Source organism: Vulpes vulpes, chromosome X, assembly GCF_048418805.1.
Source record: "Vulpes vulpes isolate BD-2025 chromosome X, VulVul3, whole genome shotgun sequence".
In the NCBI taxonomy this organism is placed as follows: Eukaryota; Metazoa; Chordata; class Mammalia; order Carnivora; family Canidae; genus Vulpes; species Vulpes vulpes.
Genome location: NC_132796.1, coordinates 45,055,344 through 45,075,816, shown reverse-complemented (window position 1 = coordinate 45,075,816; position 20,473 = coordinate 45,055,344). Strand labels below are relative to the sequence as shown.

The 20,473-nt window shown below is 38.9% G+C and overlaps 1 protein-coding gene across 2 annotated transcripts in view; it reads right to left on the bottom strand.

Annotated features, from left to right (window-relative positions):
* Nucleotides 1–20,473, bottom strand: part of NBDY (negative regulator of P-body association) — a 50,115-nt gene that overhangs the window by 273 nt on the left and 29,369 nt on the right. The window contains exon 3 of one of the 2 annotated variants that reach the window (XM_072744030.1): nt 2,707–9,153. The exons of the other annotated variant lie outside the window; for it this stretch is intronic. The gene's annotated coding sequence lies outside the window, so the exon portion shown is untranslated. Of the gene's footprint in view, nt 1–2,706; nt 9,154–20,473 lie in introns of those variants that run through there. 2 annotated transcript variants of the gene reach the window in all.

The window sequence follows — 20,473 nt, the reverse complement described above, 5'->3', positions numbered from 1 at the left end:
GATTCGAACAGAACTCAACGAAATCGAGACCAGAAGAACTGTGGAATAGATCAACAAAACCAAGAGATGGTTCTTTGAAAGAATTAATAAAATAGATAAACCCTTAGCCAGCCTTATTAAAAAGAAGAGAGAGAAGACTCAAATTAATAAAATCATGAATGAGAAAGGAGAGATCACTATCAACACCAAGGAAATACAAACGAATTTAAAAACATATTATGAACAGCTATACGCCAATAAATTAGGCAATCTAGAAGAAATGGACGCATTTCTGGAAAACCACAAACTACCAAAACTGACTGGAAAAAATAGAAAACCTGAACCGGCCAATAACCAGGGAGGAAATTGAAGTAGTCACCAAAAACCTCCCAAGACACAAAAGTCCAGGGCCCAATGGCTTCCCAGAGGATTTCTATCAAACGTTTGAAGAAGAAACCATACCAATGCTACTAAAGCTGTTCAGAAAGATAGAAAGAGATGGAATACTTCCAAACTTGTTCTATGAGGCCAGCATCACCTGAATTCGAAAACCAAAGACCCCACCAAAAAGAATTACAGACCAATATCCCTGATGAACATGGATGTAAAAATTCTCAGTAAGATACTAGCCAATAGGATACAACAATACATTAAGAAGATTATTCACCATGACCAAGTAGAATTTATCCCCGGTATGCAAGGCTGGTTCAACACGCAAAAAACAATTAATGTGATTCATCATATCAGCAAGAGGAAAAACAAGAACCTTATGATCCTCTCAATAGATGCAGAGAAAGCATTTGACAAAATACAGCATACATTCCTGATCAAAACTCTTCAGTAGGGATAGAGGTATAGAGGGAACATTCCTCAGCATCTTAAAAGCCATCTATGAAAAGCCCACAGCAAATATTCTCGATGGGGAAGCACTGGGAGCCTTTCCCCTAAGATCAGGAACAAGACAGGGATATCCACTCTCACCACTGCTATTCAACACAGTACTAGCAGTCCTAGCCTGAGCAATCAGACAACAAAAAGACATTAAAGGCATTCAAATTGGCAAAGAAGAAGTCAAACTCTCCCTCTTTGCAGATGACATGATACTCTACATAGAAAACCCAAAAGACTCCACCCCAAGATTGTTAGAACTCATACAGCAATTTGGCAGTGTGGCAGGATACAAAATCAATGCCCAGAAGTCAGTAGGATTTCTCTACATTAACAATGAGACTGAAGAAAGAGAAATTAAGGAGTCAATCCCATTGACTATTGCACCCAAAAGCATAAGATACCTAAGAATAAACCTCACCGTAGTTTTGACTTGAATTTCCCTGATGATGATTGATGTTAAGCATCTTTTCATGTGTCTGGTGGTTACCTATATATCTTGTTTGGAAAAAGAGTGTTGATATCTTCTGCCAATATTTTACTAAGAATTATTCTTTGTCAAGTTGTAGAACTTCTTTATATATTTTGGATACAAACCCTTTATTAGATATGTCATTTTCAAATATTTTTCTCCCATTTTGAAGATTGCCTTTTAGTTTTCCTGATTGTCTACTTCACTGTACAAAATCTTTCTATTTCGATGAAATCCCAATAGTTTATTTTTGTTTTGTTTCCCTTACCTCAAGAAACATATATAGGAAGAAGTTGCTACAGCAATTGGTAAAGAGGTTACTCTATAGTTTCTCTTCTTGGATTTTATTGGTTTCCATATCACATTTAGGTACTTTATCCATTTTGAATTTATGCTTGTGTATTGTGTAACAAATTTTCATTCTTTTGACTGTTGTAATCCAATTTTCTGAAAACATTTTTCCGATGAGACTTATTTGCTCATTGGATATTCCTTCCTGCTTTGATGAAGATTAATTAACCATATGGGTTGTAGGTACATTTCTTGGACTTCGATTCTGTTCCATTGATCTACGTGTATATTTTTGTGCCAGTTCCATGCTGTTTTGATCACTACTCCTCTGTAAGAGAAATTCAATTTCGGATTTGTGATGCCTCTAGCTTTGCTTTTTTTCTTTTTGTTTTTTTTTTTTTGTTTTGTTTTTTTTTTTTTTGCTTTTTTTCTTTTTGAAGGTTCCTTTGGCTATTCAAGGATTTTTGCAGTTCCATACAAATTTCACAATTGTTTTTCTAGCTCTGTAAAAAACTGTGCTGGTATTTTGATAGAGAGTACACAAAATGTGTAGATTGCTTTGCATAGACATTTTAACAATATTTGCTCTTATAATCCATAACTTGGACTTTCTGTTTTTGTGTGTCATCTTCAATTTTTTCATTAGTTTCTTAAAGTTTTTTTTAATTTTATTTATTTATGATAGTCATCACAGAGAGAGAGAGAGAGAGAGAGAGAGGCAGAGACATAGTCAGAGGGAGAAGTAGGCTCCATGCAGGGAGCCTGACGTGGGATTCGATCCTGGGTCACCAGGATCGCGCCCTGGGCCAAAGGCAGGCGCTAAACCGCTGTGCCACCCAGGGATCCCAGTTTCTTAAAGTTTTAAGAATAATGGTCTCTTACCTCTTTGGTTAGGTTTATGCCTAGGTGTCTCACTGTTTCTGGTGCTATTATAAGTGGGATTCACCCTTGATTTCTCTTTCTCTTGTTTCATTATTGGTGTATAAAAATGCAGAAGATTTTTGTATATTGATTTTGTGTCCTGTAACTTTACTAAATTCAGTTATCACTTCAAGCAGTTTTTTGGTAGTGCCAGGTTTTTTTTTTTAATAATAAATTTATTTTGTATTGGTGTTCAATTTGCCAACATACAGAATAACACCCAGTCCTCATCCTGTCAAGTGCCCCACTCAGTGCCCATCACCCATTCATCCCCACCCCCCGCCCTCCTCCCCTTCCACCACCCTTAGTTCATTTCCCAGAGTTAGGAGTCTTCATGTTCTGTCTCCCTTTCTGTTATTTCCTACCCATTTCTTCTCCCTTCCCTTCTATTCCCTTTCACTATTATTTATATTCCCCAAATGAATGAGACCATATAATGGTTGCCCTTCTCCGAATGACTTATTTCACTCAGCATAATACCCTCCAGTTCCATCCACGTTGAAGCAAATGGTGGGTATTTCTCCTTTCTAATGGCTGAGTAATATTCCATTGTATACATAAACCACATCTTCTTTATCCATTCATCTGTCGTTGGACACCGAGTCTCCTTCCACAGTTTGAGTGCCATGTTTTCTATATAGAGAATCATCTCCTCTGAAAATAGTGAAAGTTTTACTTCTTCCTTGCAAATTTGGATTTTGGGGGGGGGGGGTCTGGTTACAATGGCTAGGACTTCAAATGCTATGTTAAATAAAAGTGGTAAGAGTGAACATCAATGTCTTGTTTCTGGCCATAGAGGAAAAGCTCTCAGTTTTTCGCTCACTGAGGATCATATTAGTTATGAGTATTTTGTATATGGCCTTTATGATGCTGAGGTATGTTGCCTCTATCCCTACTTTGTTGATAATTTTTATCATGAATGGGTGTTGTACTTTGTGAAATAATTTTTCTGCATCTATTGAAATTATCATGATTTTTGCCCTTTCTTTTATTAATATGGTATAGCATAATGATTGATTTTTGAATATTGAAACACTCTTGCAGCCCAGGTATAAATGCCACTAAATTGTGATATTGATTCTTTTAATGTACTGTTGGATTTAATTTACTAATAATTTATTGAGAATTTTTGCATCCATATTCATCAATGATATTGGCCTATAATTCCCCTTTTTTAGTTGAGAATGCCTGGTTTTGTTACCAGTGTAATACTGGCCTCACAAAATGAAATTGGAAGTTATACTTCAATTTCTATTTTTTGCAATAGTTTGAGAAATATAGGTATTAACTCCTCTGTTAATGTTTTCTTGAATTTACCTGTGAAGCCATCTGGTACTTGACTTTTGTTTTTTGATTGCTGATTGAATTTCTTTGCTGGTTATCAGTCTTTTCAACTTTTCAATTTCTTCTTGTTTCAGTTTTAGTAGTTTACATGTTTCTAGGAATTTATCTATTTTTTTAGGGTGTCCAATTTGTTGGCATATAGTTTCTCATTATAATGAGATATTCTTTTTGATAATTTCTTTGATAATTCTGACAGGGGAGTTATCAATTTTATTAATTTTTTCAAAGGATCACCTTCTGATTCCATTGATCTCTTCTGTTCTTATTTTGTCTTTTAAGATTCTATATCATTTCTTTCTTTTCTAGTCTTTATTATTTATATTCTTCCGCTTGCATTATATTTCCTTTGTTGTTCTTTATCCAGCTCCTTTATGTATACGGTTAGATAGTTTGAGAGTTTTCTTGCTTTGCGAAGTCAGCCTTATTATAATTTACATTCCTCTTATGACTGCTTTAGCTGCATTCTAAATGTTTTGGACCACACTGAGGGGGGCACTTGGCGGGATGAGCACTGGGTGTTATGCTAAATGTTGGCAAATTTAACTCAAATTAATTAATTAATTAATTAATTAAAAATAAATAAATGTTTTGGACCATTGTGTTTTCATTTTGTTTCCTTGTATTTATTTCTTATTTGATTTCCTGATTGACCCACTCATTGTTTAGCAGAATGTTGTTTAACTTCCATGTATTTCTCATATTTCTAAATTTTTTTCTTCTGGTTGACTTCAAGTTTCATAGCGTTATGGTCAGAAAATATGCAAGATTTGATCTCAAACTTTTTCTTTCTGAGGTGTAATCTGTGACCTAATATGAAATCCACTGTGGAGCATATCCCATGTGCACCTGACTAGAATATATATTCTGAAGCTTTGGGATGGAATGTTCTGAATATATCTGTTAAGCAGTTCTTGTCCAGTATGTCATTCAAAGCCATTGTTTCCTTATTGATTTTCTGTTTAGATGATCTATCCATTAATGAATATGGGCTGTTACTGCCCCTTTATATTAGTGTATTATCATCAATGAGTTTCATTATGTTTTTTATTAACTGTATTTTATATTTGGGTGCTCCCATGTTGGATGCATTAATATTTACAATGGTCATATCTGTTAGATAGTTGCCTTTATTATGATATACTATGTTTCTTCAAATCTTGTTACAGTCTTTGGTTTAAAATTTGGATTATCCAGGGATGCCTGGGTGGCTCAGTGGTTGAGTATCTGCCTTTGGCTCAGGGTGTGATGCCACCCACAGTCCTGGGATCGAGTTCCTTGTTGGGCTCTTCGCAGGGAGTCTGCTTCTACCTCTGCCTATGTTTCTGGCCCCCTCTCTCACTCTGTCTCTCATAAATAAAATCTTTAAAAAATAAAAAATAAAATCTAGTTTATCCAGGCACCTGGGTGGCTCAGTGGTTGAGCATCTGCCTTTGGCTCAGGTCGTGATCCCAAGGGTCCTGGGATTGAGTACCACATCAGGCTCTGGGCAAAGGAACTGCTTCTTCCTCTGCCTATGTCTCTACCTCTCTCTTTGTGTCTCTCATGTATAAATAAATAAATAAAACCTTAAAAAATAAAATCTAGTTTATCTGATACAAGCATTGTTACCTTTATGTTCTTTTGAGGTCCATAATACATGTTTCTCTATCTACCCGCTTTCAATGAGCAGGTTAAGTCTGCTATTTCTTTACTGATCTGTCTACACATTCTATTCATTATTGAAAGTGAAGTATTTATGTCTTCAACTATTACTATTTCTCTCTTCAGTTTTCTCCGCTTATAAAGCATAGTCTGCCATCTCTGCACTTAATCTCACCTCCACCAAACTATTAATTATACCCACTTTTTCCTGTTCCTTCAGCCTCTCCTTATTTGACATTTCCATAAATATTTAATATTCTCAAGTCTTTTCCTTCAAAACAAGGTTTCATTTAACCTTATGTTCCTCTCATTATATTTATCCTTATTCCCCTGTATCATAGTTCAACTTCTTGAAAGCGCACTCTACACTCTCTAAACACATCTCCAATCTCCCTCCATGCACTCCCCAAACAACTACAATCATTTTCTTCTATGCCAAATCAAGGCCTTCTTTTGATAAATGACTGTTCTCCCTTTCCTTTCTCAATGCCAACAAATACTTTAAAGTCTTTTACAAAAACATGCTGATATTGTTGATTACCTCCTCATTCTTGATATATACTTTTCCTTTAGGTGATAGGACACTCCTTTTTTTTTTTTTTTTTTTAAGGACACTTCATTTCCTATTCATCTTCCTTCCATCTTTGGCTATGCAGTTTCATTTCCAGAATCCTCTTCCTCTCACAGTCTTTTCAATGTTGTTGTGCTTCAGCATTCCACTTCACTCTCCGGTCTCATATTATACACTCCCCAAGACTTTAGCTCCCATTTATGTACTCACAATCCCCATCTATATGCTGATAACATCCAAATCTGCATTCCTTGTCTGTAATTCTAACATTCTAAAGAATGTTTACATGTGAATGTCCCACAAGAATCTCAAATCAATCATGGCTGAAAATGAAGTATACCTCATCAACTTTCTTCACCTCGGTGCCTCCCATTTATAGTGTATGTTTAATTCAAATCTCCCTTAGAGATGATTCTGTCTCCAGCACCAAAATGTGTAATCTTCAAGGGCAGGTGCACAGTTTAATACTCTGTGTACCTGACACACAAAAATTCTTAGTAAGTGCTGACTGAATTGAACTGAATAAGTTTCAAATTAACATATTTTCTTCCCTAGAAAATTTGAAGATCTCTTCCTCTATAGTTTCTTTAAAATTAATAAGATTTCATGTTTCCTGTCCTTAATATATGTACTAAAACATTTTATTTTGCTGTGAGGGCACTGATGACTTTCTGATCTTTGTGACTGGGGAGTTGCTGAAGCCTTGCCTCATTCTTAGAACATCCTCTCTAACAGGCTGTTTCAGAATCTCTTTTCTCATACACAACACTGGAGTGCACCAAAATTCTAAGGTTTTTATAAAAACCTGTCTGACCGGGATCCCTGGGTGGCTCAGCGGTTTAGTGCCTGCCTTCGGCCCAGGGCACGATCCTGGAGTCCAAGGATCGAGTCCCACATCAGGCTCCCTGCATGGAGCCTGCTTCTCCCTCTGCCTCTCTCTCTCTCTCTCTCATAAATAAATAAAATCTTTAAAAAAAAATAAAAAAGCGTCTCACCAAAGAACACATACTCTGTGATTCCATGTATATAAAGTTCAAGCACAGGCAAACTTGATAGATGGTGATTAAAGTCAGAATAGTGGTTACTTCTTGAGGGTACTAACTTGAAGGGGCACAAATGAACCTTCTGGGTTACTGAAAATGTTCTATATTTTGACCTAGGTTGTGGTTACATAAATGGATAAATATAGGTATAAACTTATCAGAACTACATACTTAAGATTTATGTACTTTACTATAAGTTATATATCAAGTAATAAACAATATAAAAGAAACAAACTTATGAACTTCTGTTGTGTACTTTATCTTCTACATTCCTAATCAACAAGATGGGAAGATGCTATGGTGAGAATTCAGTGTGTATCAATGTGCATCTACCAAGCATATGATATGTACAATAATAGATAAATACCAGACAGAGACATGGCAATGAGGAAGTAATCACTTCTAGAAGCAAAGAACAAGAAATAAAAGAAAACTTTCTTAAGATTAAGACAACTGAGCAGGACTATGAAGAGCAAAGTTCATGAAGTAAAGGGTATAAAGAGATTACAGGAAAACAAATGCACAAAAAAATGGGAATCAAACATAGTAGATTCAAGGAAACCCTGGTAAAACATAAACTACAAGAAAGGGATTATAGAAAACTTGGGGTGGTGTAGGGATTAGTGGTAAGAGAGCAGTTCCAGTAAGAGGCATGGCATAGAGAATTTTTATGCTACACTAAGACTATCACAGGAAACAGAAAGTCATTAAAAGATTTTTACTTAGAGAAACAATATGGTTAGATATATACTCTAGAGACTGTACAAAAAGTCATCAGGCAGTAGTGGAGGCAGCAGCTTCAGTTAGGAAACTATTTTTGTCATCAGGAGAAACGGTAAGGGCCTAAACTAGGGTACCACAGAACACCTGGGTGATTCAGTGGTTGAGCCTTTGGCTCAGGGCATGATCCTGCAGTCCTGGGATTGAGTCCTACATCAGGTTCCCTGCAGGGAGCCTGCTTCTCCCTCTGCCTACGTCTCTGCCTCTCTCATGAATAAATAAATAAAATCTTTGAAAGATAAAAATAAATAAACCAGGGTACTGGAATAGAGTTTTAGAAATGGAAAAGAAGACAAATTCATGAGATATTTTGAAGAATAATCGTTTATGATTTTGCATCAGATGAAAAAGTGGAGGTAAAAAAGGAGAAATATGACATGATGCCGAAGTCGTTTATCCTTGAGAATATTAGTACCAACAAAAATGTGGTGCTAGTGGTGGAGTAATAAAGAGTTCAGCTGGCTTGATGAGTCTGAAGCCTGATATAAAGGCATGTGCCGGTGATACAGATTGGTAATCATCTGCATTTGTATATTTAATTAAACTCAAGGCAGTGGGTGAGATTGCCAAGCAGAACTGAGACTTCAAACAGGGAGTTTTAGGAACCACTAAATCGAAAGATTCCAGCAGAGGAGGAGTACTCAAAAAAAGAGTGAGAAACAAAGGCCAGATATAAAAGAGAAGAACTGAAAGAGAAGGATGTCCTAGGAAGCAAAAGAGGAGAGAATTTTAAATATTAGAGTCACAATAAAAGCTTAAAGCGATTCACTAAATCTGGCAATCAGATCTATGGTAATCTCTACCACAAAGCATAATGCATAGCCATTCTAACAATTTCCTGCATCTCTACATACAGTTTTTCAACATTATCACCCATTCTTATCTACTCTACTCTAAGCTACTATTTCTCAATCCTATCTGGCCCTGTTTCTTATTTTATTGCTTATTTCACTATACTGAAGTAAAATATACAAAATATCAAAAATATGATATCTACAATATAAAAGAGAAAAACAAAGAAAGCAGTTCTGGTGAAACAGAATGTATTTCAAAATGGAAATGCTGGGATCCCTGGGTGGCGCAGCGGTTTGGCGCCTGCCTTTGGCCCGGGGCGCGATCCTGGAGACCCGGGATCGAATCCCACGTCGGGCTCCCAGTGCATGGAGCCTGCTTCTCCCTCCGCCTGTGTCTCTGCCTCTCTCTCTCTCTCTCTCTCTCTGTGACTATCATAAATAAATAAAAAATTTTAAAAAAATTAAAAAAAAAAAAAGGAAATGCTGGGTCATGACAACACTAAAAGACACATGTAGACAAATATACATAGAATGCCTGTAAATGTACTAGTTACAAATGCTCTTTTACAGGTCTGTTATTACTCTCATTTCAAATATCCAAGAACAGTATTTTTGTAGGTGAAATGATTTTCCAAATTGAACATTCCTGGTAACATTCTGAACAAAACAAAGTAAGATCTATGTTAGTGTACATGGTAGATGCAGTCCTGGAAAAGTCAGTGTATATTAAAACTTTCTTCTTTGTATATAATATGAAGTTTGATTCAAGGCCTGGATCAATACAAACGGGCTTTTCATCTATATAAACATCCAATGGGATAGTCAAAAGTTGTCTGGGACATAGAAAAATCATATTTTTGTGCAGCCTGTTCTGACACAAAACCCTGATCATAATAGGACAGGAAGTTCTCCAGTCATTATGATTATCTACAAGCGCTTCACAAACTTTCAAATCATCTCCTTTGGTTGATACTACCATCATTGAGAGCCACCACCACTTTATTCCCATCCAAAGAAGAAAACAATCCCTTCCATAGCATTGCATGCCCATTTAATAACAAGGCTGATTTCTTTCTCAGTTATTAGGAATTCTCTTCTCTCCTAGAACATCAATCTCTTCCTCCTTACGTGTTGCTGTTGGCCAGTAAGCTTTCCCAACCTTCTGCAATTTTTAACAACCTGCCATGGCACTTAAACCTCTTACAATTATCATCCATTTTTATCTTCCCCTCCTTACCTGAACATCTCTGAGTGGTCTATACTGGCTTCAATTTGGCACCTTCTAGTCATTCTTCAACCCACTGCAGCCTTACTTCTAACAACACTGAAACTATTCATAAACTCAATGTAGTTTTTCGCATTGAACTAAACTTATTGAATCCTCTACTATCTATAATGCTGCCGTCCACAATTCTCTTAAAATGGGCATCAAGGAGGCGGGGCAAGATGGCAGAAGAGTAGGGTCCCCAAGTCACCTGTCCCCACCAAATTACCTAGATAACCTTCAAATCATCCTGAAAACCTACAAATTCCGCTTCAGATTTAAAGAGAGAACAGCTGGAATTCTACAGTGAGAATAATTCACGCTTCTATCAAGGTAGGAAGACAGGGGGAAGAAAGAAAAAAAGAAACAAAAGGCATCCAAGGGGGAGAGGCCCATGAGGAACCAGGCTAAGGCCATGAGGCAAGTGCCCCCAGGACAGGAGAGCCCCATCCCAGAGAAGCAGGAGCTTCACCAACCTTCCTGGAGGGAAAGAAGCTCACAGCGAGTTGGAGAAGGATCCCAGGAGGGGCGGGGATGCCCTCAGGCTCCCTGGGACACTAACAGAGCACCTGCGCCCCAGGGAGAGCGAGCCACACCCCGCGGACAAGCTCCTTAAAGGGCTGCAGTGGATGCCAGCTGGACCCAGGAGGAGCTCCGAGGCGGCACGGGGGAGGCTCTGGGAAGAGGGCTGCGCGACCAGGAGCAGGTCGGAAGCGGCTCCGGCAGAGGCTTGGAGCAGAGGGCGCTGCGCGGCCTGGAGCGCGACTCCAACAGCGCAGGCCCGGGAGCATAGGGCACCGGGGACACAGCCCAGGATCCAACTTTCCCCTAGGACAGGCAGAAGCCAGGAGGGCCCAGGACAGCAAGGACACTCCTGCCACCAGGCGACCCCAAGCTGTGCAGATCAGTGGCCCAGGCCCCCGGAGCATCCAGGCCCCGGTAGACTGAGAGCTCCTTAGTTAGGACAGGAGCTGACTGCACCTGCTACTGTTGTTGTTCTTCCTGGGGTCTCACAGGATAAACAACCCCACTGAGCCTCACAGTGGCCTCACAAGATAAACAGGTTAAAGAACTTTCACTGAGTCCTGCACCAGGCCTGGGGCTGAGCAGCTCCCCCAAGTGCTAACACCTGAAAATCAGCACAGCAGACCCCTCTCCCAGAAGACCACTTAGACCTACAGGGGAAAAACAAATTATTGACCAAGGAGCACTGGAAAGTTCCAGGGGAAGTCAAGGGATTTACAGTATAGAGAAGCAGAGGATACGCCTCCTTGTTTTTTGTTTTCTTGATTTCTGTTTGCTTCCCCCCCCCCTATTTTTATTATCTTCAGTTTTTTTCCTTTTTTTTCTTTTTTCTTTTTCTTTTCGTCTTTATCTTCTCTCTTTTTCTCCTTTTCCCAATACAACTTGTTTTTGGCCACTCTGCACTGACCAACATGACTAGAAGGAAAACCTCACCTCTAAAGAAAGAATCAGAAACAGTCCTCTCTCCCACAGAGTTACAAAATCTGGATTACAATTCAATGACAGAAAGCCAATTCAGAAGCACTATTATAAGGCTACTGGTGGCTCTAGAAAAAAGCATAAAGGACTCAAGAGACTTCATGACTGCAGAATTTAGATCTAATAAGGCAGAAATTAAAAATCAATTAAATGAAATGCATCCAAACTAAAGGTCCTAATGATGAGGGTTAACGAGGTGGAAGAACTAGTGAGCGACATAAAAGACAAGTTGATGGCAAAGAGGGAAACTGAGGAAAAAAGAGACAAAGAATTAAAAGATCATGAGGAGAGATTAAGAGAAAGAAATGAAGCCAGAGGAAGAAAAATCTAGGTTTAATTGGGGTTCCCGAGGGCGCAGAAAGGGACAGAGGTCCAGAATATTTATTTGAACAAATCATGGCTGAAAATTTTCGTAATCTGGGAAGGGAAACAGGCATTCAGATCCAGGAAATAGAGAGATCCCCCCCTAAAATCAATAAAAACCGCTAAACATCTCGACATTTAATAGTGAAGTTTGCAAATTTCAAAGATAAAGAGAAGATCCTTAAAGCAACAAGACACAATAAATCTCTAACATTTATGGGGAGAAATATTAAATTAACAACAGACCTCTCCACAGAGACCTGGCAGGCCAGAAAGGGCTGGCAGGATATATTTAGGGTCCTAAATGAGAAGAACCTGCAACCAAGAATATTTTAACCAGCAAGGTTCTCATTCAGAATAGAAGGAGAAAGAAAAAGCTTCTAAGATAGGCAGGAACTGAAAGAATGTGTGACCACCAAAACCAGCTCTGCAAGAAATTTTAAGGGGACTCTTAAAATTCCTCTTTAAGAGGAAGTCCAATGGAACAATCCACAAAAACGGGGACTGAATAGGTATCGTGATGACACTAAACTCGTATCTTTCAATAGTAACTCTGAACGTGATGGGCTTAATGACCCCATCAAAAGGCACAGGGTTTCAGACTGGATAAAAAAGCAGGACCCATCTATTTCCTGTCTAAAAGAGACTCATTTTAGACAGAAGGACACCTACAGCCTGAAAATAAAAGGTTGGAGCACCATTTGCCATTCAAATGGTCCTCAAAAGAAAGCAGGGGTAGCCATCCTCATATCAGATAAACTAAAATTTACCCCGAAGACTATAGTGAGAGATGAAGAGGGACACTATATCGTACTTAAAGGATCTATCCAACAAGACGACTTAACAATCCTCAATATATATGCCCCGAATGTGGGAGCTGCCAAATATATCAATCAATTAATAACCAAAATTAAGACATACTTAGAAATAATACACTTATATGTGGTGAGTTCAATGTAGCACTTTCTAAAATTGATTGGTGTTCTAAGCACAACATCCCCAAAGAAACAAGAGCTTTAAATGATACACTAGACCAGATGGATTTCACAGATATCTACAGAACTTTATATCCAAACTCAACTAAATACACATTCTTCTCAAGCGCACACGGAACTTTCTCCAGAATAGACCAAATACAGTTTCACAAATCGGGTCTGAACCAATACAAAAAGATTGGGATCCTCCCCCACGTATTCTCAGACCATAATGCTATGAAATTAGAACTAAATCACAAGAAGAAGTATGGAAGGATTTCACATACAACTAGAGGTTAAGGACCATCCTGCTAAAAGATGAAAGGGTCAACCAGGAAATTAAGGAAGAATTAAAAAGATTCATGGAAACTAATGAGAATGAAGATACAACCACTCAAAATCTTTGGGATGCATCAAAAGCAGTCCTGAGGGGGAAATACATCGCAATACAAGCATCCATTCAAAAACTGGAAAGAACTCAAATACAAAAGCTAACCTTACACCTAAAGGACCTAGAGAAAAAACAACAAATAGAACCTACACCCAGCAGAAGAAGAGACTTAATAAGATTCCAGGAGAACTCAACAAAATCGAGACCAGAAGAACTGTGGAACAGATCAACAAAACCAGGACTTGGTTCTTTGAAAGAATTAATAAGATAGATAAACCATTATCCAGCCTTATTAAAAAGAAGAGAAGACTCAAATAAATAAAATCATGAATGAGAAAGGAGAGATCACTACCAACACCAAGGAAATACAAACAATTTTAAAAACATTATGAGCAGCTATATGCCAATAAATTAGGCAATCTAGAAGAAATGGACGCATTTCTGGAAAACCACAAACTACCAAAACTGGAACAGGAAGATATAAAAAACCTGAACAGGCCAATAACTAGGGAGGACATTGAAACAGTCATCAAAAACCTGCCAAGACACAAAAGTCCAGGGTCAGATAGCTTCCCTGGGGAATTCAATCAAACTTTTAAAGAAGAAACCATACCTATGCTACTAAAGCTGTATAGAAAGATAGAAAGAGTCAATCGGAGAAGGACAAACATTATATATTCTCATTCATTTGGGGAATATAAATAATAGTGAAAGGGAATTGAAGGGAAGGGAGAAGAAATGGGTAGGAAATATCAGAAAGGGAGACAGAACATAAAGACTCCTAACTCTGGGAAACGAACTAGGGGTGGTGGAAGGGGAGGAGGGCGTTGGGTGGGGGTAAATGGGTGACGGGCACTGAGGGGGGACTTGACGGGATGAGCACTGGGTGTTATTTCGTATGTTGGCAAATTGAACACCAAGAAAAAATAAATTTATTATTAAAAAAATAATAAAAAAATAAAATGAAATAAAATGAAATGACATATCAAGTCATGAAAAGACATGGAGAAACCTTACATGCATACTGGTGGAAATAGGCCAATTTGAAAGGCTATATGGTGTAATCATTCCAACCATTATCATTCTAGAAAATGTAAAACTATGGAGACAATAAAAAGATCAATGGTTCACAGAGGCTTGGAGGAAAGGATGAATAGGCAGAACACAGAGACCATTCAAGGCAGTGAAAATATTCTATATGATAACTAAAATAAAATTATATGTCATGGGGGGGGCAAGATGGCAGAGGAATAGAGTCCCCAAGTCAACTGTCCCCAGCAACTTACCTAGATAACTTTCAGATCATCCTGAAAACCTACGAATTCGACCTAAGATTTAAAGAGAGATCTGGAACACTACAGAAAGAAGAGTTTGCGCTTCTAATAAGGTACGAAGGCGGGAAAAAAAAAAAAACCAACAACAATCCAGTGCAGGAGGGGCCCTACCAGGAGCGGAGCTAAAGCTGTGGCGAGTGCTCCCTACCCCCTCTGATTGACATGGAAGCCCAGTCCCGGAGAAGCCAGGAACTTTAAAAATCTGGACAGGAATATTCCCAGATGGAAAGGCGCTTAGCAGGGAAATAGGGTAAAATCGCGGGAGGGTCCATGGAGCCTCCAGTTTCCCAGAGTCACTAACAGAGAAAGTGCGCCACGGGGGAGAGCACACCACACAACTAGGGCCCAGTAAGGGGCTGGAGTTTGGGACAGGCGGGGCCTTGGGAAAAGCTCAGGTGGCAACTCCACATGGAGGAGGCTGCACCCTGCTGCCTGCAGGAGCCGGGGCCCTGTGAGCGCAATTTCAGCAGTGCAAGGCCCAGATCCCAGGACACCGAACAGACACAGCCTAGGATCCTGCACTACCCTGGGACAGGTTGAGGCGTGCAGGGCACAGGACAGCGAGGACTCTCCTGCTGCAAGGTGCCCCCAAGCTGTGCAGTTCAACACTACCTGCCCCTGGAGCATCCAGGCCAGTGTGTACAGGAATACTGTGGTAGTCACTGCAGGAGCTCACTCCAGAACTGGAGAGCTGGCTGCCACGAGTGTTTTATTCCTCCTGGTGTCACCCTGTAACTGGAACGGAGCGAGGCCACCATGGAATAGGAGACTCACACGATAAACAGCTCCCACTCAGCCATGGACCTGACAGAGGGCAGGGCAAATCCCACAGGTGCACACACCTGAGAATCAGCACAGCAGGACCCTCTCCCAGAAGAAACGTTGGAAAGACAGGGGAAGAGCAAGTTCTTGCCCAAGGAGAACGGTAAAGCTCCAGGGAAGTCGAGGGATTTACATATATAGAACCAGAGAATACCACTCCTTTTTTCCCCCCGTTCTTTCTTTTTCGGCCTTTTTCTAGTACAATGCATTTTCAGCCACTTTGCACTGAGCAAAATGACTAGAAAGAAGAACTCACCACAAAAGAATCAGAAACAGTACTCTGCCACAGAGTGACAGAATTTGGATTACAATTTGATGTCAGAAAGCCAATTCAGAAACACAATTATAAAGCTACTGGTGACTCTTGAAAAAGCAAAGAGGATTCAAGAGACTTCATGACTGCAGAATTTAGATCTAATCAGGCCGAAATTAAAAATCAATTAAATGAGATGCAATACAAACTGGAGACCCTAATGATGAGGGTTAATGAGGTAGAAGAAAGAGTGACATAAAAGACAAGTTGATGGCAAGGAAGGAAGCTGAGGAAAAAAGAGAAAAGCAATTAAAAGACCATGAGGAAAGCTTAAGGGAAATAAATGACAGCCTCAGAGGAAAAATCTATGTTTAATTGGGATTCCAGAGGGCGCCAAGAAAGAGAGAAGACAAGAAAGCATATTTGAACAAATCATAGTGGAGAACTTCCCTAATTTGGAGAGGGAAACAGGCATTTAGATCCAGGAGATAGAGAAATGCCCCCTAAAATCAATAAAAACCACTCAACACCACGACATTTAATAATGAAACTTGTAGATTCTAAAGATAAAGAGAAAATCCTTAAGACAGCAAGAGACAAGAGTTCCCTAACTTATAGGGGAAGAACTATTAGATTAACAGCACAGACACCTGGCAGGCCAGAAAGATGTGGAAGGATATATTCAGGGTACTAAATGAGAAGAACATGCAGCCACGAATACTTTATCCAGCAAGGCTCTGATTCAGAATAGAAGGAGAGATAAAGAGCTTACAAGAGAGGCAGAAACTGAAAGAATATGTAATCACCAAACGAGCTCTGCAAGAAATATTAAGGGGACTCTGTTAAAGAAAGAGGACACCCAAAGAAATAATCCACAAAAACAGCAACTGAATAGGTATTATGATGACACTAAATTCGTATCTTTCAGAGTAACTCTCAACGTGAATGGGGTTTATGATCCGATCAAAAGACGGAGAGTTTCAGATTGGATGAAAAAAAACAATACCCATCTATTTGCTATCTACAAGAGACTCCTTTTAGACCTAAAGACACCTCCAGCCTGAAAATGAAAGGGTGGAGAACCATTCACCATTCAAATGGCCCTCAAAAGAAAGTAGACGTAACACGCCTCATATCAGATAAATTAAAGTTTATCCCAAAGGCTGTAATGAGAGATGAAGAGGGACACTGTATCATACATAAAGGATCTATCCACGAGGAGGACCAAAACCAGACAAAACCCCACCAAAAAGGAGAACTGTAGGCCAATCATGAATGTAGGCCAACAATCATGAATATTTGTGCCCCTAATGTGAGACCTGCCGAGTATATCAATCAAAACTAACCAAAGTAAAGACATACTTAGATAATATACTAATACTGGGAGACTTCAACACAGCACTTTCAGCAAATGACAGATATTCGAAGCACAACAGCTCCAAAGAAAGAATAGCTTTAAATGACACAGTGGGCCAGATGGATTTCACAGATATTTACAGAACTTTACATCCAAACACAACTGAATATACATTCTTCTCAAGTGCACATGAAACGTTCTCCAGAATAGACCACATACTGGGTAACAAATCAGATCTCAACCCATACCAAAGGATTGGATTGTCTCCTCCATATTTTAAGACCATAATGCTTTGAAACTGGAACTGGAACACAATCACAAGAAGAAATTTTTAAGAAACTCAAACCTGTGGAGGTTAAAAGCATCCTACTAAAAGATGAAAGGGTCAATCAGGAAATTAGAGAAGAATTAAAAAGATTTGTGGAAACTAATGAGAATGCAGATACAACCATTCAAAATCTTTGCGATACAGCAAAAGCAATCCTGAGGGGGAAATACATCGCAATACAAGCATCCCTCAAAAAATTGGGAAAAAACTCAAATACACAAGATAACCTTGCACCTAAAGGACCTGGAGAAGAAAAGCAAAAAAACCTACACCAAGCAGAAGGGAGTTAATAAAGTTTCGAGCGGAACTCAATGAAACAGACCAGAAGAGCTGTGGAACAGATAAACAAAACCAGGAGTTGGTTCTTGAAAGAATTAATAAAATAGATAAACCAGTAGCCAGCGTTATTAAAAACAAAAGAGAAAAGACTCAAATTACTAAAATCATGAATGAGAAAGGAGAGATCACAACCAATACCTAGGAAATACAAACGATTTTAAACACATATTATGAGCAGCTAAACGCCAAGAAATTAGGAAATCTAGAAGAAATGGACGCATTTCTGGAAAAACACAAAATACCAAAACTGGAGGAGGAAGAAATAGAATACCCGAACCAGGTAATAAATTAAGCAATCTAGAAGAAATGAATGCATTTCTGGACAACCACAAAATACCAAAACTGGAACAGGAAGAAAGAGAAAACCCCAACAAGCAAATAACCAGGAAGGAAATTGAAGCAGTCATGAAAAACTTCCCAAGACCAAAAGTCCAGGGCCAGATGGCTTCCCAGGGGAATTCTATCAAATGCTTAAAAAAGAAACAATACCAATTCTACAAAAGCTGTTCTGAAAGATAGAAAGGGATGGGATACTTCCAAACTCATTTTATGAGGCAAGCATTATCTTAATTTCAAAACCAGACAAAGACCCCACCAAAAAGGAGAATTACAAAACAATTTCCCGGATGAACACAGATATAAAAATTCTCAATAAGATACAATCCAATAGAATCCAACAGTACATTAAGAATTTATTCACCATGATCAAGGGGGATTTCCAAATAATAAAATCATGAATGAAAAAGGAGAGATCACAGCCAATACCAAGGAAATACAAATGATTTTAAAAACATATTATGAGCAGTTATACGCCAATGAATTAGGCAATCTAGAAGAAATGGACGCATTTCTGTAAAAACACAAACTACCAAAACTGGAACAGGAAGAAATAGAAAACCTCAACAGGCCAATAACCTGGGAGGAAATTGAAGCAGTCATCAAAAACCTCCCAAGACACAAAAGTCCAAGGCCAGATGGCTTTCCATGGGAATTCTTAAAAACCTGTAAGGAAGAAACAATACCTATTCTACTACAGCTATTCCGAAAGATAGAAAGGGATGGAATACTTCCAAACTTGTTTTATGTGGCAAGGATCAACTTAATTCCAAAACCAGACAAAGACCCCACAAAAAAGGAGAATTGTAGGCCAATTTCCCCGATGAACACTGATGTAAAAATTCTCAACAAGATACTAGTCAATTGAGCAGCCCAGTAGGCTCAGCGGTTTAGCACCACCTTCAGCCTAGGGCCTGATCCTAGAGAACTGGGATCGAGTCCCAAGTCAGGCTCCCTGCATGGAGCCTGCATCTCCCTCTGCTTCTCTCTCTCTCTCTCTCTCTCTGTCTCTTTCTCGGATAAATAAATAAAATATTTTTTAAAAAAGATACTAGCCAATGGGATCCAACAGTACATTATGATTATTCACCATGACCAAGTGGGATTAATCCCCAGGATGCAAGGCTGGTACAACACTCGTAAAACAATCAATGTGATTCATCCTATCAGCAGGAGAAAAAACAAGAACCATATGATCCCCTCAATAGATGCAGAGAAAGCATTTGACAAAATACAGCATCCATTCCGGATTAAAACTCTTCAGAGTGTAGGGATAGAGGAAACATTCCTCAACATCTTAAAAGCCATCTACAAAAAGCCCACAGCAAATATCATTCTCAATGGGGAAAACTGGGAGCCTTTCCCCTAAGAACAGGAACAAGACAGGGATGTCCACTCTCACCACTGCTATTCAGCACAGTATTAGAAGTCCTAGCCTCAGCAATCAGACCACAAAAAGGCATTAAAGCCATTCAAATTGGCAAAGAAGAAGTCAAACTCTCCCTCTTCACAAATGACATGATACTCTACCTAGAAAACCGAAAAGATTCCACCCCGAGATTGCTAGAATGCATATAGCAATTCGGCCGTGTAGCAGAATACAAAATCAATGCCCAAAAATCAGTGGCATTTCTATACACTAACAATGAAACTGAAGAAAGAAAATTAAGGAGTCAATCCCACTGACAATTGCACCCAAAAGCATAAGATATCTAGGAATAAACCTAACCAAAGTAGTAAAGGATGTATACCCTAAAAGCTACAGAGCACTTCTGAAAGAAATTGAGGAAGACACAAAGAGATGGAAAAATATTCCAAGCTCATGGATTGGAAAATTAATATTGTGAAAATGTCAATGCTCACAATGTCAACAGGGCAATTTACATATTTAATACAATCCCTATCAAAATACCATGGACTTTCTTCAGAGAGTTGGAACAAATCATCTTAAGATTTGTGTGGAATCAGAAAAGATCCCAAATACCCAGGGGAATATTAAAAAAACAAAACCAGAGCCTGGGGTTCACAATGCCGGATTTCAAGTTGTACTACTGTGATCATCAAGACACTGTTGTTACTGGCACAAAAACAGACACATAGATCAATGAAACAGAATAGAGAATCCAGAAATGGGCCCTCAACTCTATGGTCAACTAATATTCAACAAAGCATGAAAGACTATCCACTGGAAAAAGGACAGTCTCTTCAGTAAATATTTCTGGGAAAATTGGACAGCCACGTGCAGAAGAATGAAACTAGACCATTCTCTTATACCAGACACAAAGAGAAACTCAAAATGGATGAAATATCTAAATGTGAGACAAGAATCCATCAAAACCCCAGAAGAGAACACAGGCAACAACCTTTTTGAACTTGGCCACAACTTCGTGCAAGATACATCTATGAAGGCAAAAGAAATAGAAGCATAAAGGAACTATTAGGACTTAATCAAGATGGGATCCCTGGGTGGCTCAGTGGTTTAGTG